The 15,827-nt window shown below is 40.1% G+C and overlaps 1 protein-coding gene across 3 annotated transcripts in view; it reads right to left on the bottom strand.

Moving 5' to 3' along the window:
- CCDC3 (coiled-coil domain containing 3) overlaps positions 1-15,827 on the bottom strand; it is a 145,696-nt gene that overhangs the window by 19,418 nt on the left and 110,451 nt on the right. The window lies entirely within an intron of this gene.

Genomic DNA, 15,827 nt, shown 5'->3' with positions numbered 1-15,827 from the left:
ATTTTTAACAGAGCTAGAACAAACAATTCTAAAATGTGTGTGGAACCACCAAAGACCCTGAACAGCCAAAGCAACCTTGAAAAATAAAAGCAAAGCTAGAGACACGACAATTCCAGACTTCCGGTTCCAGTACAAAGCTGTAGTAAATAAAAACAGTGTGGTATGGCACAAAAATAGACACATAGATCAAGGGAACACAGTAGAAAACCAAAAATAAACCCACAATTACATGATCAATTAAATCTTTGACAAAGTAGGAAAGAATATCCAAAGGAGAAAAAAACCTCTTCAAAAATGGTGTCAGGAAAACTAGACAACAACATGCAAAAGAATGAGACTGGACCCCTTTCTTATACCATACTCAAAAATAAATTCAAAATGGATGAAAGACCTAAATGTGAGACCTGAAACCATAAAAATCTTAGAAAAGAGCACAGGCAATAACTTCTCTGATATTGGCCATTGCAATTTTTTTCTAGATAGGTCTCCTGAGGCAAGGGAAACAAAAGCAAAAAAAAACTATTGGGACTACATCAAATAAGAAGCTTCTAAGCAGCAAAGGAAACAACAATATCAAAAGGCAACCTGTAGAATTGGAGAAGATATTTGCAAATGACATATCCAATAAAGGGTTAATATCCAAGAAATATAAAGAACTGATACAATTTAACATCTCAAAAACAAATAATTCAATTAAAAATGGGCAAGAGACATGAACAGACATTTCTCCAAAGAAGACATCCAGATGGCCAACAGATGCATGAAAAAATGTTCATCATCACTTATTAGGGAAATGCAAATCAAAACTACAATGAGATATCATCTCACAACTGTCAGAATGGCTAAGATTAACATAAGAAACAGCAGGTGTTGGTGAGAATGTGGGAAAAGGTACCCTCTTGCACTGTCGGTGAGAATGCAGACTGGTGCAACCACTGTGGAAAACAGTATGGAAGTTCCTCAAACTGTTAAAAATAGAACTACCTTATGATCCAATAATCACACTCCTGGGTATTTACCCAAAGAATACAAGAATGCTGGGGCACCTGGGGGGCTCAGTCAGTTGAGCATCCAACTTCAGCTCAGGTCATGATCTCACAGTTTATGAGTTTGAGCCCTGCATTGGGCTCACTGCTGTCAGTGCAGAGCCTGCTTCAGATCTTCTGTCCACCTTCCTCTCTACCCCTCCACTTGTGCTCTCCCTCTCTCAAAAACATTTAAAAAAAGAATATAAGAACACTAATTCAAAGGGATAGTGCACCTCTGTGTTTACAGCAGTATTATTTACAATAGCCAAGATTCGGAAGCAGCCCATGTGTCCATCGATTAATTAATGAATAAAGTAGATGTGATATATATACATATACAATTGAATATTACTGAGCCATAAAAAGGAATGAAATATTGCCATTTGTAACAACATGGATGGAGCAAGAGAGTATTATGCTAATAATACTTATGCTAATAAGTCAGTCAGAAAAAGACAAATACCATATGATTTTACTCATGTGGAATTTAAGAAAAGAAAGCAAAAGAAAGAAAAAGAGTCAAACTAAGAAACAGACTCTTAACTACTGAGAACAAACTGATGATTACCAGAGGGATGGTGGGGATGGGTGGGGAATGTGTGGTGGGGAATGTGTTAAACACATGATGTGCATCAAGGAGTGCACTTCTTGTAATAAGCACCAGAAGCTGAATCGCCATATTGTATACCAGAAACTAACATTACACTGTATGTTAACTGGAATTAAAAGGTTAAGAAACTATTAAAAATGAGGATACATTAAAGAGACCTCTTGTGACATCAGCAAGCATAATAACATTCCCATTCTAGGGAATTCTTCTCCCATGAGAAGAGTTAGACAAAGTAGCAGAAAACCTATTTGAATAAATAATAGCTACAAAGTTTCCTAATCTGGGGTAGGAAACAGACATCCAGGTCCAGGAAACACAGACTACCCCTAACAAGATGAACTCAGTGAGGTCCACACCAAGACAAATAATAATTAAAAGGACAAGGATTAAATATAAAGAGAGAAACTTAAATGCAAGAAGAAAAAAAATAGCAACATACAAGGGAAACTCCTTGAAGTTACCGTGTGATTTATCAGCAGAAACTTTACAGGCCAGAAAGGAGTGGCACAGTATATTCAATAAAAGCCAAAAACCTACAGTAAAGAATACTCTACTTGACAAGTTTATTTAAGTTGGAGGGAAAAGCACCATAACTAGAAAAAAGGTATGAAATGCAAAAATTACACAGGTAAAAGCAAACACATAGTAAAAGTAATAGATTAATCACTTATAAAAGTAGTATGGAGGTTATCACACAAACCTATTGATGAAATCTATAACAATTAATCAAAGGGTACACAAAGTAAAAAAAATGTCAAGTATGATGTATACATAAAATATGAAGCGGGCAGTAAAAATTGAGTGCTTTTAAAATGGGTTTAAACTTTAGTGACCAGCAACTTAAGTTTGCTATCCACATAAGATGTTATATATGAACTCCATGGTAACCACAAACAAAAACCTGTAGTAGACACACACAAAAATAATAATAAAGAGAAAGGAATCCAAGCATAACTCTAAAGAAAACCATCAAACCACAAGGCAAGAGAGAAGAGAGAGAAACAACCATAAACAACCAGAAAACAACAAACAAAATGACAAGTATATACCTATCAATAATTACTTTAAATGCTGGGGCCCCTGGGTGGTTCAGTTGGTTAAGCATCTGACTTTAGCTCAGGTCATGATGTGAGGGTTCGTGAATTTGAGCACCACATCGGGCTCTGTGCTGTCAGCTCAGAGCCAGGAGCCTGCTTTGGATTCTGTGTCTCCCTCTCTCTCTGCCCCTCACCTGCTCCACTGTCTCTCAAAAATAAACATTAAAAAGAATTATTATTATTTTAAATGTAAATGGACTAAATGCTCCAATCAAGACATATGTGACCAAATGGATAAAAAAAACAAAACAAAACAAAACAAGAAAAACAAAAAATCTATACGCTGCCTACCTGAAACTAACTTCACACCTAAAGACACAAACATATTGAAAGTAAAAGGATGAAAAAAAAAATACTTCATGTAAATGGAAGCAAAAAAAGAGAGACAGGGATAGCAATATTTATATCGGGGCGGGGGGAGATTTTAAAACCAAAGCTAACAAAAGACAGAAAAGGTCATTACATAATGGTAAAGAAATCTGTCCAACAAGAGGATATATCCCTTAGATATAAATATCTAAGGGCCCAACATAGGAGCACCTAAATATATAAAGCAAATAATAACAAACATGAAGGGATAAATTGACAGTAATACAGTAATAGAACACTTGAACATCCCACTTACATCAATGGATAGATCATCCAGACAGAATATCAGTAAGAAATCAGTGGCTTTAAATGACACATTCAGATTTAACAGATCTATCCAGAATGTTCCACCTCCAAATGCCTGAAACACATTATTTCAAATGCACATGGAAGATTCTCCAGGATAGATCACATGTTAGGGCCACAAAACAAGTCTCAATAAATTTAAGAAGACAGAAATTGTATCAAACATCTTTTCTGACCACAACGGGACGAAACTTGAAATCATTTATGTATGAAAAAAACTGGAAAAAAGCATGCACACATGGAGGCTAAACAACATGTTACTAAACAATCAGTGAGTCAATAAAAAAATTAAAGATGAAATCAAGACACACCTTGAAACAAAGTGAAAACCAATGGCCCCAAATCTTTGGGATATAGCAAAAGCGGTTCTAGGAAGGAAGTTTATAATGATACAAACCTATCTCAAAAAGCAAGAAAAATCTCAAAAAAAAATCTAACCTTACACATATATGAGGAAAAAAATTAACAGAGCCAAAATTAGTGGAAGGAAGAAAATAATAAAGATTAAATTAGAAGTAAATGAAAGAGACTAGAAATAAAATAGAAAATACCAGTGCGACTAAGAGCTGGTTCTGTGCAAAGACAAACTTGATAAACCTTTAGCCAGACTAATCAAGAAAAAAAAGAGTGGACTCAAAATCAGAAATGAAAAAGAAAGTATAAAAATTGTATGCAAACAAATTGGACAACTTAGAAAAAATGGATAAAATTCCAAGAAACATAAAATCTTCCAAGACTGAATCAGGAAGAAATAGAAAATCTGAACAGACTAATTAATAGTAACAAAATTCAATGGGTAATCAAAAAATTCAACAAATTCCAGGCCAGCTGGCTTCACGTGTGAATTCTAGCAACATTTAAAGGATAGTTAATACCTATCCCTTGCAAACTGTTTCAGAAAGTAGAAGAGACAAAAAAGCTTCCAAATACATTCCATGAGGCCAGCGTTAGCCTGATACCCAAACAAGACAAAGACACTACAAAAAAAAAAAAAAATTACACACCAACATCCCTGATGAACGTAGATGTAAAAATCCTCAATGAAATATCAGCAAACCACATTCAACAATACATTAAAATGATCATTCACTATAATCAAGTGATATTTATTTCAGGGATGTAAAGATGGTTCAATAAATCCAAATCCACCAGTGTGATAGATCACATTAACAAAATGCAGGATAAAAAGCCATATGATTATTTCAATACATGCAGAAAAAGTGTTTGACAAAATTCACAGCTCTTCATAATAAAAACTCTCAAGAAAATAGGTATAGAAAAAACATACCTCGATACAGTAAAGGCTATATATGACACACACATAACTAACATCAAACTCAATGGTGAAAGCTGAAAGTTTTCACCCTAAGATCAAGAACAAGACAAGGATGTCCACTCTCAACACACCAGTGGAACTTTGAACAACATAGTACTGGAAATCCTAACCACAGCAGTCAGACAAGAAGAACAAAAGGTATTCAATTAGTAAAGAAGAAGTAAATTATCACTATTTGCAGATGACATGATACTATATAGAGAGATTCTTAAAATTCCCCTAAAACCTGTATCTCATAAATCAGTAAAGTTGCAGGATACAAAATCAAAACACAGAAATTTGTGGTGTTCTGGTACACTAATAATGAAATAGCAGAAAGGGAAAAAGGAAAACAATCCCATTTACAACTGCATCAAAGAAAATAAAATACTTAGAAATAAATTTAACCAATGAGGTGAAGGACCTTCATTCTGAAAACTATGACAGTGATGAAAGAAGTAAGTGACACAAATAAATAGATATGCCATACTCATGGACTGGAAGAATGTTGTGAAAAGGCCCATAGTACCCAAAGAAGTTTACAAGTTCAGTGCAATACCTATCAAAATATAAATACTGTTTCTCACAGAACTAGAACAAAAAAATACTAAAATTCATATGGAACCACAGAAGACCCCAAATAGGCAAAGCAATCTTGAGAACAAACCAGGAGGTTTCACAATACCAAATTTCCAGATATACTACAAAGCTCTAATAATCAAAACAGTATGGCACTGGCACAAAAACAGACACACAGATCAACAGAACAGAACTGAAAGCCCAGAAATACACCCACACATATATAGTCAATTAATATTTAACAAAAGAGATAATAATACACAATGGAGACAAAAGTCTCATTATTTAATGGTGCTGGGAAAACTGGACAGCTATGTGCATAAGAAAAACTCTAAAAAGGGGCACCTGGGTGGCTCAGCCAGTTGAGCATCCGACTTCAGCTCAGGTCATGATCTCACAACTTGTGAGTTCGAGCCCCTCATTGGGCTCTGTGCTGACAGCTCAGAGCCTGGAGCCTGCTTCGAATTCTGTGTCTCCCTCTCTCTCTGCCCCTAACCCACTCACATTCTGTCTCTGTCTCTCTCAAAAATAAACATTAAAAAAATTAAAAAAAAATAAAAACTCTAAATGAATTAAAGACCTAAAAATATGAGACCTGAAACTTTAAAACTCGTTTAAAAAAATGCATAGGCAGTAGTCTTTTTAGACATCAACCTTAGCAATATTTTCCTGGATCTGTCTCCTCAGGCAAGGGAAACAAAAGCAGAAATAAACAATTAAGACTTTAACAAACTAAAAAGCTTTTGCACAGTGAAGGAAATCATGAAAAAGATAAAAAGGCACCAAATGGATGAAAATATTTGCAAATGATATATCTGATAAGGGGTTAATATCCAAAATGTATAAGGAAATTACAACTCAACACCAAAAAGGGAAATAATCCAATTTAAAAATGGGTAGAGGATTTGAATAAATACAGAGAACCAGTGGTTGCCAAAGGGGAGGGAGTGGGGGGAGGCAGGCAAAACAGATGAAAAGGATTAGGAGGTACAAACTTCCAATTATAAAATAAATAAGTCACAGGGGTGAAAAGTACAGCATAGGAAATATAGTCAATAATATTGTAATACACCTATCACGGTGAGCATTTCATAATATATATAATTGTTCAATCACTATGTTGTACATGTGAAATATTACATGTCTACCATACTTCAATTGAAACTTTTAAAAATTAAAAAAGGGGCACCTGGGTGTCTCTGTCAGTTAAGCATCCAACTTCGGCTCAGGTCATGATCTCATGGTTCTTGAGTTTGAGCCCTGCATCAAGCTTTGCGCTGACAGCCCAGAGCCTGGAGCCTGCTTTGGATTTGGTGTCTCCTTCTCTCTCAGCCCCTCTCCCACTCATGCTCTGCCTCTCCCTCTCTCTCTCTCTCTCTCAAAAATAAACATTAAAAAGTTTTTAATTTGAAGAAATTAAAAAAAAAAAGCAAAGTCAACCTCTAGGAGAAAATATTTCCAAATTGTATATCCAATAACAGGTTAATAACCAAAATATATAAAGAATCCTACAACTCAATAGCAATAACACAAACAATCTGATTTTTAAATGGACAGAAGATCTGAACATTTTTCCAGAGGTATATAGTCAGCCAACAGGTACACAAAAAGGTGCTTGACATCACTGATCATCAGGGAAATGCAATTCAGTATCACATTGAGATATCCCCTCACACCTGTTAAAATGGATATTATCAAAAAGAGATAACAAGTGTTGGTGAGGATGCAGAGAAAAGGGAACCCTTGTATACTTTTGGTGGGAATACAAATTGGTACAGCCACCATGGAAAACTGTATAGAGGTTACTTAAAAAATTAAAAATTCCCCTTCTGGGCATATACATACATAAGAAATAAAAACAGAATCTTGAAGAGATATCTGCACTCACACATTCACTGCATCATTAGTCAAAATAGCCAAATTATGAAATCAACCTAAGTGTCCATCAAAGGATGAATAAAGATGTGGTATATATACATATACATTATATGCATATATAAATAATGTATATGCATATTATATATATATATATAATGGGTTATTATTCCAGCTGTGAGAAAGAAGGAAAGCCAGCAATTTGTGACAATATGAATGGACCTTGAAGGCATTATCCTAAGTGAAATAAGTCAGAGAAAGACAAGTACTGTATGATATAATTTATATGTGGAATCCAAAAAAGCTAAACAGAAACAGACTAGAATAGTAGTTACCAGGGGCTGGGAGGTTGGAAAAATGGGGATGTTCTCAAAACTTACAAACTTCCAGTTATCAGATGATAAGTTATAGGAATCTAAGGTAAAGATGGTAATTTTAGTTAACAATACTGTACTATAAACTTGCAAGTTTCTAAGAGGGCAGATATTAAATGATTTTACCACAAAAGAGAAGGGGTAATTATGTGGCATGACGGAAGTTTACCTAAAGCTCAAGTGGTAATCATTTTACAATACGTAAATGTGTCCAACCAACACATGGCTCACCTTAAACTTACATAATGCTAGATGTCAATGATATCTCAGTAAAGCTGCGGGAAACAAGAAGATTGAAAGCAATCTAAAAATGTCCGTCAAGAGAGGTCGGTTCAATAAATTACAGTAAATCCATACGATGGAAACATCTGCCATCTAAAAGAAAAAGGCAGCGGCCATGATGGGCCCTGTAACAATATCAAAGTTATGTCCTTACTATAAAATCAAGGTGCAGAACAGTGTGGATCTTGTGATACCAGAGTATGAAAATATGGCATCCCCATCTATCTATACTCAAGTACACATACGCTGTGTCTGGAAGAATACGCAAGAAACTGTTCAGGATGGCTGTGTCCAAGAGGACAGGGGTGCAGAGGAGATTTTCACCGTACATCCTTTTGTACTCTCAGAATTTTGTAAATTTGTTAGCATTCCCTTCATTGTAAAAAATACCTCACCTCCCAAATCATTCTCCCGCCCATTTACATGTCACTATCAAGAGTTATGCCACCAGGGGAGCCTGGGTGGCTCAGTCAGTTAAGCATCAGACTCTTGGTTTCGGCTCAGGTCACGATCTCACAACTCATGAGTTGGAGCCCTGCGTCAGGCTCTGTGCTGACAGCGCAGAGCCTGCTTGGGATGCTCTCTCTCCCTCTCTCTGTCCCTCTCTGTCCCTCTCAAAAATAAATAAATAAACTTAGAAAAAAGAGTTATGCAACCAAAGTAAGGCTTGAGCTGCAATTTACCTGTTTAGAAACATCCATCGATCCCCACGTATACACCATGATGGTGAAACAGCCAGCCTCTGAGGCCAGGCTGCTCAAGTTTTGCCTCTTCCGCTGATGACTGGTACCACTTTGGGCAAGTTTCTTACACTCAGGGTGGTGGGATCTGTGCTACATCAGCCAACCCCACTGTGGGACTGAGGGAGCAATTCCTCCTGCTTCCCGGAGGGCTGCTGGTTCACAGCCTTCCACTGAGGCTCTCCAGACACTGCCCCTACCTTGAAAGCTACCACAGCTGAGGTCACACCTCCTTCCTGGGCACCCACATCCCATGACTGGTTGACACAGGGTATGAAGGACAGGACCCGCATCCCAACTTGGAAAATGTCTGAGGGAACCCAGCCGGCTTCCCTGGGTCTGAAGGATCCAGTCAGTTAAGCGTCCGACTTCTGCTCACGTCATGATCTTGCACTTTGTGGGTCCAAGCCCTGCGTCAGGCTCTGCACTGACAGCTCAGAGCCTGGAGCCTGCTTCAAGTTCTGTGTCTCCCTCTCTGTCTGCCTCTCCCCCACTTGTACTCTCTCTCTCTCTCTCTCTCTCTCTCTCAAAAATAATAAATAAACATAAAAAAAATAACAACAACAACAAAAATCTTCTCTAAAAACACCTTCCCGCCTACTACTCTCAGCTCAGAGTCTGCTTGCCACAGAGCCCAGCCTGCAATGCTTAGCATCCTCATGTGTGCAGTGGGAAGGTCGCGGTACCCAGTGTGGAGGGTTGTTTACAAGTAAAACTCCTTAAATCCTTGCAAGTGCTTAGAATCATACCCATGCTACAGTTTCAATGTTTGTATCCTCTCCAAAATTCATATTGAAATCCTAATGCCCAATGTGGTAGCACTAGCAGGTGGGGTCTTTGGGGGCAGGGCCCTCATGAATGGGATTGAGGTGGTTATAAAAGTGGCCTGAGAGCTCCCTCACCCCTTCTGCCTGAGGATATGACAAGTGTATGGCTCCAAAGAGGCTCCTCACCCGGCTGTGCTGGCACCCTGATCTCCGACTTCAGCCTCCAGAACTGAGGGAGATACCCTGCTGTTGTTTATACGCCACCCAGTCTGTGGGATTTTGTCATGGCATTCTCAATAGACTAAGACCCCCTCGTTCACTAGATGTTAGCCGTTATTAAGAGAGAGTTCCATCTCTTAAAATCCTTAACCTCTGTGATTGGACCCAGCCTACATCTCCAATCTTTTTCATCCTTCTGTTCAGACACTTTATGCCCAAAGCAACCTGGCTCCTGGCTGTCTTGTTGGTTTGTTTCCTCATCTCTGAGCCTCTGCCATGTTCTTCCTTCCTCGTGGAGGCCTGGTCTCGACCCTATAATGTTCTGCAGGTCTGCCTCCATGCAGGTCTCCATGCCTCCATGGAGGTCTCCCTTCCACAGGCCTCCAATCGTACGTAACGTCTGCATAGCACTCTAGAGGTACTCACACGGCACACAGCAAGTACCACACAGCCCTGGCAGCACGCTCACTGCGCAGCTCGTATCACAGACGCCTGAAGGCCTAATTCACCTTTGCCTGTGTAGCCTTCTTGCGCTGGCCATTTTAGCCATACACTGAAAGATCTGAATCAAGTTAGGCGTTCCAAAAATACCTGTCATTTAGTCAAGAGCTTTGGCCCCCCCTGGGTGCCACTTCAACAGCCGGGAGACCACACATGCAACAGTGCCCTCTTCTGGCCAAAATGAGCCCCTCAAATAGAAAAGAAAGTGGGCATAGGTGACACCTGAGACCTCCTTATTTATGTTGCATATGACAAGATATTATCTGTATAACCTACTGAGGGTTTCCTGTGGGTTTCCTTATGCTAGCCTAAGCACTTTATATCCACTCTCTCATTAGGTCATGCTCTTTCTAGAAGGCATAGCAGATTCTGCAACCAAGAATAGGATCAAAGAGTCCAAGCAAATTCTATTAAACCAGAAGTACTGGGGTTTTAACATGTTTGTTCAAATTTTGGAAGGACAGAATCCAATATTGTGTTGGAACATAACATCAAAGAGAAAGTTAAGTTCTATTTTATGACATTCTTCAAAAGCTGCATTTTAAAATAAATAAAAGCAAACATACTAGGATACAATAAGATCCGTACTCTTGGTGGGACTTTAGTGATCACTTCTAAGGCATCAACATTCTCCAAGGAGCCAGGTGCTACCTACTCCAGGGAGGCAGAGCAAGAGGAAGACCACTTGGATGATGGCCTAAAGAAACCGAGGTAGAAGAGTCACCCGGAAGTGTGTCTGTGTTGGCAGAGTGAGGGACAGGGGTAGTTAAGATGGGATGGACAGGGTGATGGCAGTTCCTTAGTGAATATGTCATTCTTGATCCCCCCAACCTCTCCCTGATCTGGATAGGATCTGAGTTGGAGAAAGACACAGAAGGAACTTGGCCAACGTCACCAATCCAACTTGTGACCCAGGACCCCTTCCCAGGCAGAAAGTCTTTCTGTGTCAAGTGGGCTATGCCTGCAAGTAGAGAGACTCTCAACCCTACAAACAGAGGCTAACCCTATAAAATAAGGAAGCCCTTGTCAACAGTATCCCAAGGAAGTTGCGTGAATCCTGCCCATCACCTATTAAGGAAGCAAGAATTTCTACACAAGAGCTATGCTTTCAAATATACGTATTCTTTTAAGAAACTGTCCTTTCTCTGGAATGCTTTCCAAATGAAATTAATCTCTTTAGAAATCTGCTATATATATATACATATATATCTAGATATGTAGAAATATATATATCTAGATATATATATCTATATCTAGATATACATAGATATGTGTATGTATACACATATAGATATGTATATCTACTATATATCTAGATATATAGATTGATATCTAGGTATAGATAGATAGATAGATAGATATACCTAGATATCAATCTATATACCTAGATATCTATCTATATATCTATATATCTAGATATAGAGAGAGATATATAAATAAAGATAAGGCACATCATTGTTCATTTAGCTTTCTGGTAATTTTCAGTAAGCTAAGGAGGGGAAGGAACAAGTCAAGCTGAAATAGGTATTGCCACATTTTCTTTGAAGAACCAAAGAGAAACAAATGATCCTATAAGGTGACTCCAAAACAACAGACTCCTAATCATTGGTGCTGATTGGCTGAGGAGGAAAAAGCCCTTGCCCAGCAGATGTCTGAACACCCTAGCATTTAGCCTGTATCCAGGGTTGTCCTCTGGAAAGTTCTACATGATCAATGAATGGGGTGCCTGCTTCAGGGTGGATGGGCAGATTGTTGTAGGGGAGCCTACTCTTTTATTCTAAGCAAGACAAAAAGTGGGCTAGGATCTCCATTACCTTTTTTAAATAACACCTTTTTGAACTATAAAAGCAACACTTGTTTATTATAGAAAAACTTTTTTAAATTATGAGACCAAAAAGAGACCATTAAAATCATCTGTCTTCCTATTGCATAGAGATAGACACTGTTGAAATTTTAATATAGTTCTAACTAGGATCATTTCTACAAGTATAAATATTTAAACAAAGTTGGGATCATGCCACGTTAGACTTAGATCAAGCCATTAGGATCATGCCATCAGTTCTAATTGTTTTTCCCTTTGGCATTTATCATAACTACTTTCTGGACATGCATGTAAGCACTCCCATTGAGCATTTCAATGGGAATTTGGGGAGGGTGAGTCAGGTGGTTGTGCCTCGCTATCATGAACTGTCAGACTGATTACTAATTGTTAATCCTCGTCTATCCTTAGGTCCACAGGCCAGCAGGGAAGGAGGCCAAGATGGGCCCCTTTGCATCCGTGAGGTTGAGTGATCATAGTGTGTGGTCTTCTGGGTGGTCGTGTCTCCAATGACAGGAAAAACCAGAGAGCTTCTCACCTGTGCCTAAAACCATCCTATGTGTTCTCTGCTTTCCCTAGCAATCTCGGGTGCTTTGGGGAAGTTTCACAAGAATATGAAAGATTAAGGATCAATAGTCTTACTACACAGAATCACTATATAGGATCCTTATACCATCAACTCACTTCTAAATAATTTCTAAAATTATTTCTTAACAGTCTCAGCTTCTGTATGTGCACTCATTTCAGCAAGAAGCATTTATTATACCATGCCTGGCATTATATGGTTTAAAGTTTTCCTGAATTATTCTGCAATATACCAATAAACTCTGTACCTGGCTAAACCAGAGTATATTAAAAATTACTATTTCAATGGCAGCAGACATACCAAATACTCACTGAGAGGATTCTTGCCTTCCACAGCTGCTTTCAATTTAAATAACCACCTATAAAGACAAGACAAAGTGTACTTTCTGAAATGTTAAAAATGAGGAAAGGCAAGTCCAAAAGAAACAACACAGACCGACAGCTTGCCTTTTTAACACTTTGTTCCTCTTCTTGCGATTAAACAAAGGGAAGAAAAAAAATGCGAGGATTAAAATCTAGAGCAGGGGGTCAGCAAACTATGGCTGGTGGACCAAATCGGGCTCACTGCCTACTTTTGTGAATAAAGTTTTATTGGAACAGAGCCACATTCATTTGTTTACATATCGTCTGCGGCTACTTCTGTTGCCACAGTGGCAGAGCTGAGTGGTTGCGACACAGACTGTAGGGTCCAAAAAGCCTAAAATATTTATTATCTGGCCCGTTGCAGGAAAAATTCCCATGCCTTACTCTTGACAGTGTCCTGAGGCAAATGGAGATGCAAAGGCAACATCTGACAACTGGATGGGTTGTTGGCTGGGGAAATGGATGACAACTGAAGATTGAAAGGGGAGCAAAGGGGCAGGAAAAACACCCGGTACCTGAGTGCCCCCAGATCCACACTGCTCATACCTCAGCCTTGTCACACTACTTTCAAAGCACTGATTTGTGATCACTACTCTGGGCTGTCAGGTCATAGCCCAGGCTCTCTACTATCCCCGTCAAGGATCCTTTTCACTCCATCTACTGGACTGTTGCCAATTTCAAACCTCCAGACGGAAATTAACAAAACAGCTCTTTCTGAAATGACTAGCCAACTGTTTCCCACATGCTTCCCGGGCAACACTGGAGAGAGAAGCTCTCTAGAGCCTACAAATGTTCACTGCTCAGGTACATTCACTGTCAGTATGGTGATGAGGGGATCTGTCGGTCATGCAATTTGTCCGTCAGTTCCGGAAGTTTATGTTGCATCACGTTTTCTGACCCAGTCAAGGGCAGAGGTAGGGATTCCTTCATTCTCTGTGTGAGTCAGGACCTCTCTGGGGGGTCGATGGTAAGCCTCCAAGTTCTCCTTGCCCCTTGTCTTTGTGCCACCGTCGTTTTAAACCCGAGAGACAGAGAGGTGTGAGCAAGCAGGCAGGAGTGCCAAGGTGCATGCAGAATGGCTTCCTGAATGATTCAGCACTAACAGGCTGGATGATCCCCAGAGCTACCGAAAAAACTCCCAAGCCACGGAAATGACAACAGGGCAGTTCTTCTGAGGACTCTCTGGAGAAACAGCCTGAGATTCCTATGACTGTATTTGACTTGGCATCTGGTTCTTTGCTCCACCCAAAGTCCAAAGAGGAGTCTCCCTGTGCCAGGAGCCCAATAGATGGGAAAGCAAATGCCCCAGAGAGGCTGTGGCTAGAAGGTGACGGGGTGAGGATAGGCAAGCAGGATCTGGGGAGGGAGCTGGGGCAGGAGTGCTCCTTCCCCTGGGCAGCAGGCCTGGAGGCCGCCCCTCCACCTGCCTCTCTCCTCCCCTCCCCTCCCACCAAGCAGGAGGCAGCTAGTATCCTGGGTAGGAAGGTGGGGATATTAACGTCTCCACCACAGACTTGCTTTGAAGATGAAATCAGGTAATACATGTCACACACTTGACATAGCACCTAGCATAAAGTAAACAATAAATGGAACTTTTACTATTAGTTTTCACCTGAGCTTAAGCTTTTCCTGGTCAGAGTACTGCTCCCTAGCCACACTGGGCTCTCTCCCATAACTGTGCCTTTGCACATGTACCTCCTTCTGCTTAGAAAATCTCCACCGACCCACTCCTCACACTTTTATGCAACTGATAAAATTCTTCTGCTTCTCCAAGTGTCAGCTCAACAGTGACCTCCTCAGTGAAGCCTTCCCTGATTCCTCCAGGCAGAGCCACGTCACCATTCCGATTCCCTGGTCAAGTTTATCACACTGTGGCCTGTTGGCAAGTCCAGCTTTTTCCTAAGACTGTGAGCCCCTGGAGTACAATAGTTCCACCTTTTTATCTTTGCAACGAGCGCCGCACCACACGGCAAGCACTTCATAAAGGGTGGGAAGGAAGGCTGCAGATGGAAACCCAAGCAAGCCCAATGACTTAAAAGTGAGTAACTGACAGAGAAGCAGAAGCTACCTCTTGAAAGTGGGTGCTGAGTTCACTGTGATCCTTATGAAGTCCTGACTCTTAAAAAGAAGAAGGTCGGTCTTGACTGTCTGTTCTGGGAAGATCAGGAACAGGCTTTGAGGTTCGTTGAAATCCATGCATTTTCCTTTTCTGATACTCTCCCTGTCCACCCACTGGCTGGGTTGTTTCCTATATCCCTGTACCAAATCCCACAAAAGCTGCAGAACAGTGAGGAGAGGAGAAAAGACAGTGAAAATCAAGGTGGAGATGCTGGGTTATGGGACACCCAGGTAAATGCAGGAGATGGGATCCCATTGCAGAGGCTGGCTCCAGAGAGCAGCGATGGCTGGGTGGGGACCGGAGGGGCCAGGGTCTCAGATAGCCAGGGCTTAAATCCTCAACTGATTATAACCAGGAAAGTCTGTGCTGCCTTGGATTAGTGACAGCCATCATGAAAAAGGAAGTGTAGTGGTTAAGTACAGTTCTAGAGAAGTAAAGTTCTATCTTGAGATGAATTCACTACAAAGTGTTGCAAAGAGCTGCTCATCTCATGAGACACTTGCATGGGGACAAAGGGATTTTTTTGGGCCACATAAAGTTCAGATATGCCGCATATTATGTCTCTCTCTTTGATGTAATACTCATTAACATATCTGCCCTGCACACTGATCCCGCATTAAATAAACACCTATAACTGTTTTACCGCAAATCTCAGTTGACTAGAGCAGAGCCCGCCAACAGGCAGCGAGAATGGACGACTACAAGCGTGTGATACTGTGATCCTCCTGGCCAGGGGAGGCGCTCAGAGCTGCCGGCCAGGCCACTGCAGCCTGCAGCATTTTCCCCAGAGAACTTCTGTTCAATGTCCACTGTGAAAATCCTTTGGTGTGGTTGAAAATGGCATAGGAGTTTAGTTACTTTTAAAATTAATTAACTTTA

This window comes from Herpailurus yagouaroundi, unplaced genomic scaffold (genome assembly GCF_014898765.1).
Source record: "Herpailurus yagouaroundi ecotype Mexico unplaced genomic scaffold, PumYag 203, whole genome shotgun sequence".
NCBI lineage: Eukaryota > Metazoa > Chordata > Mammalia > Carnivora > Felidae > Herpailurus > Herpailurus yagouaroundi.
Note: the sequence above shows the minus strand (reverse complement) of the source record. Positions and strands in the feature narration are given on the sequence as shown.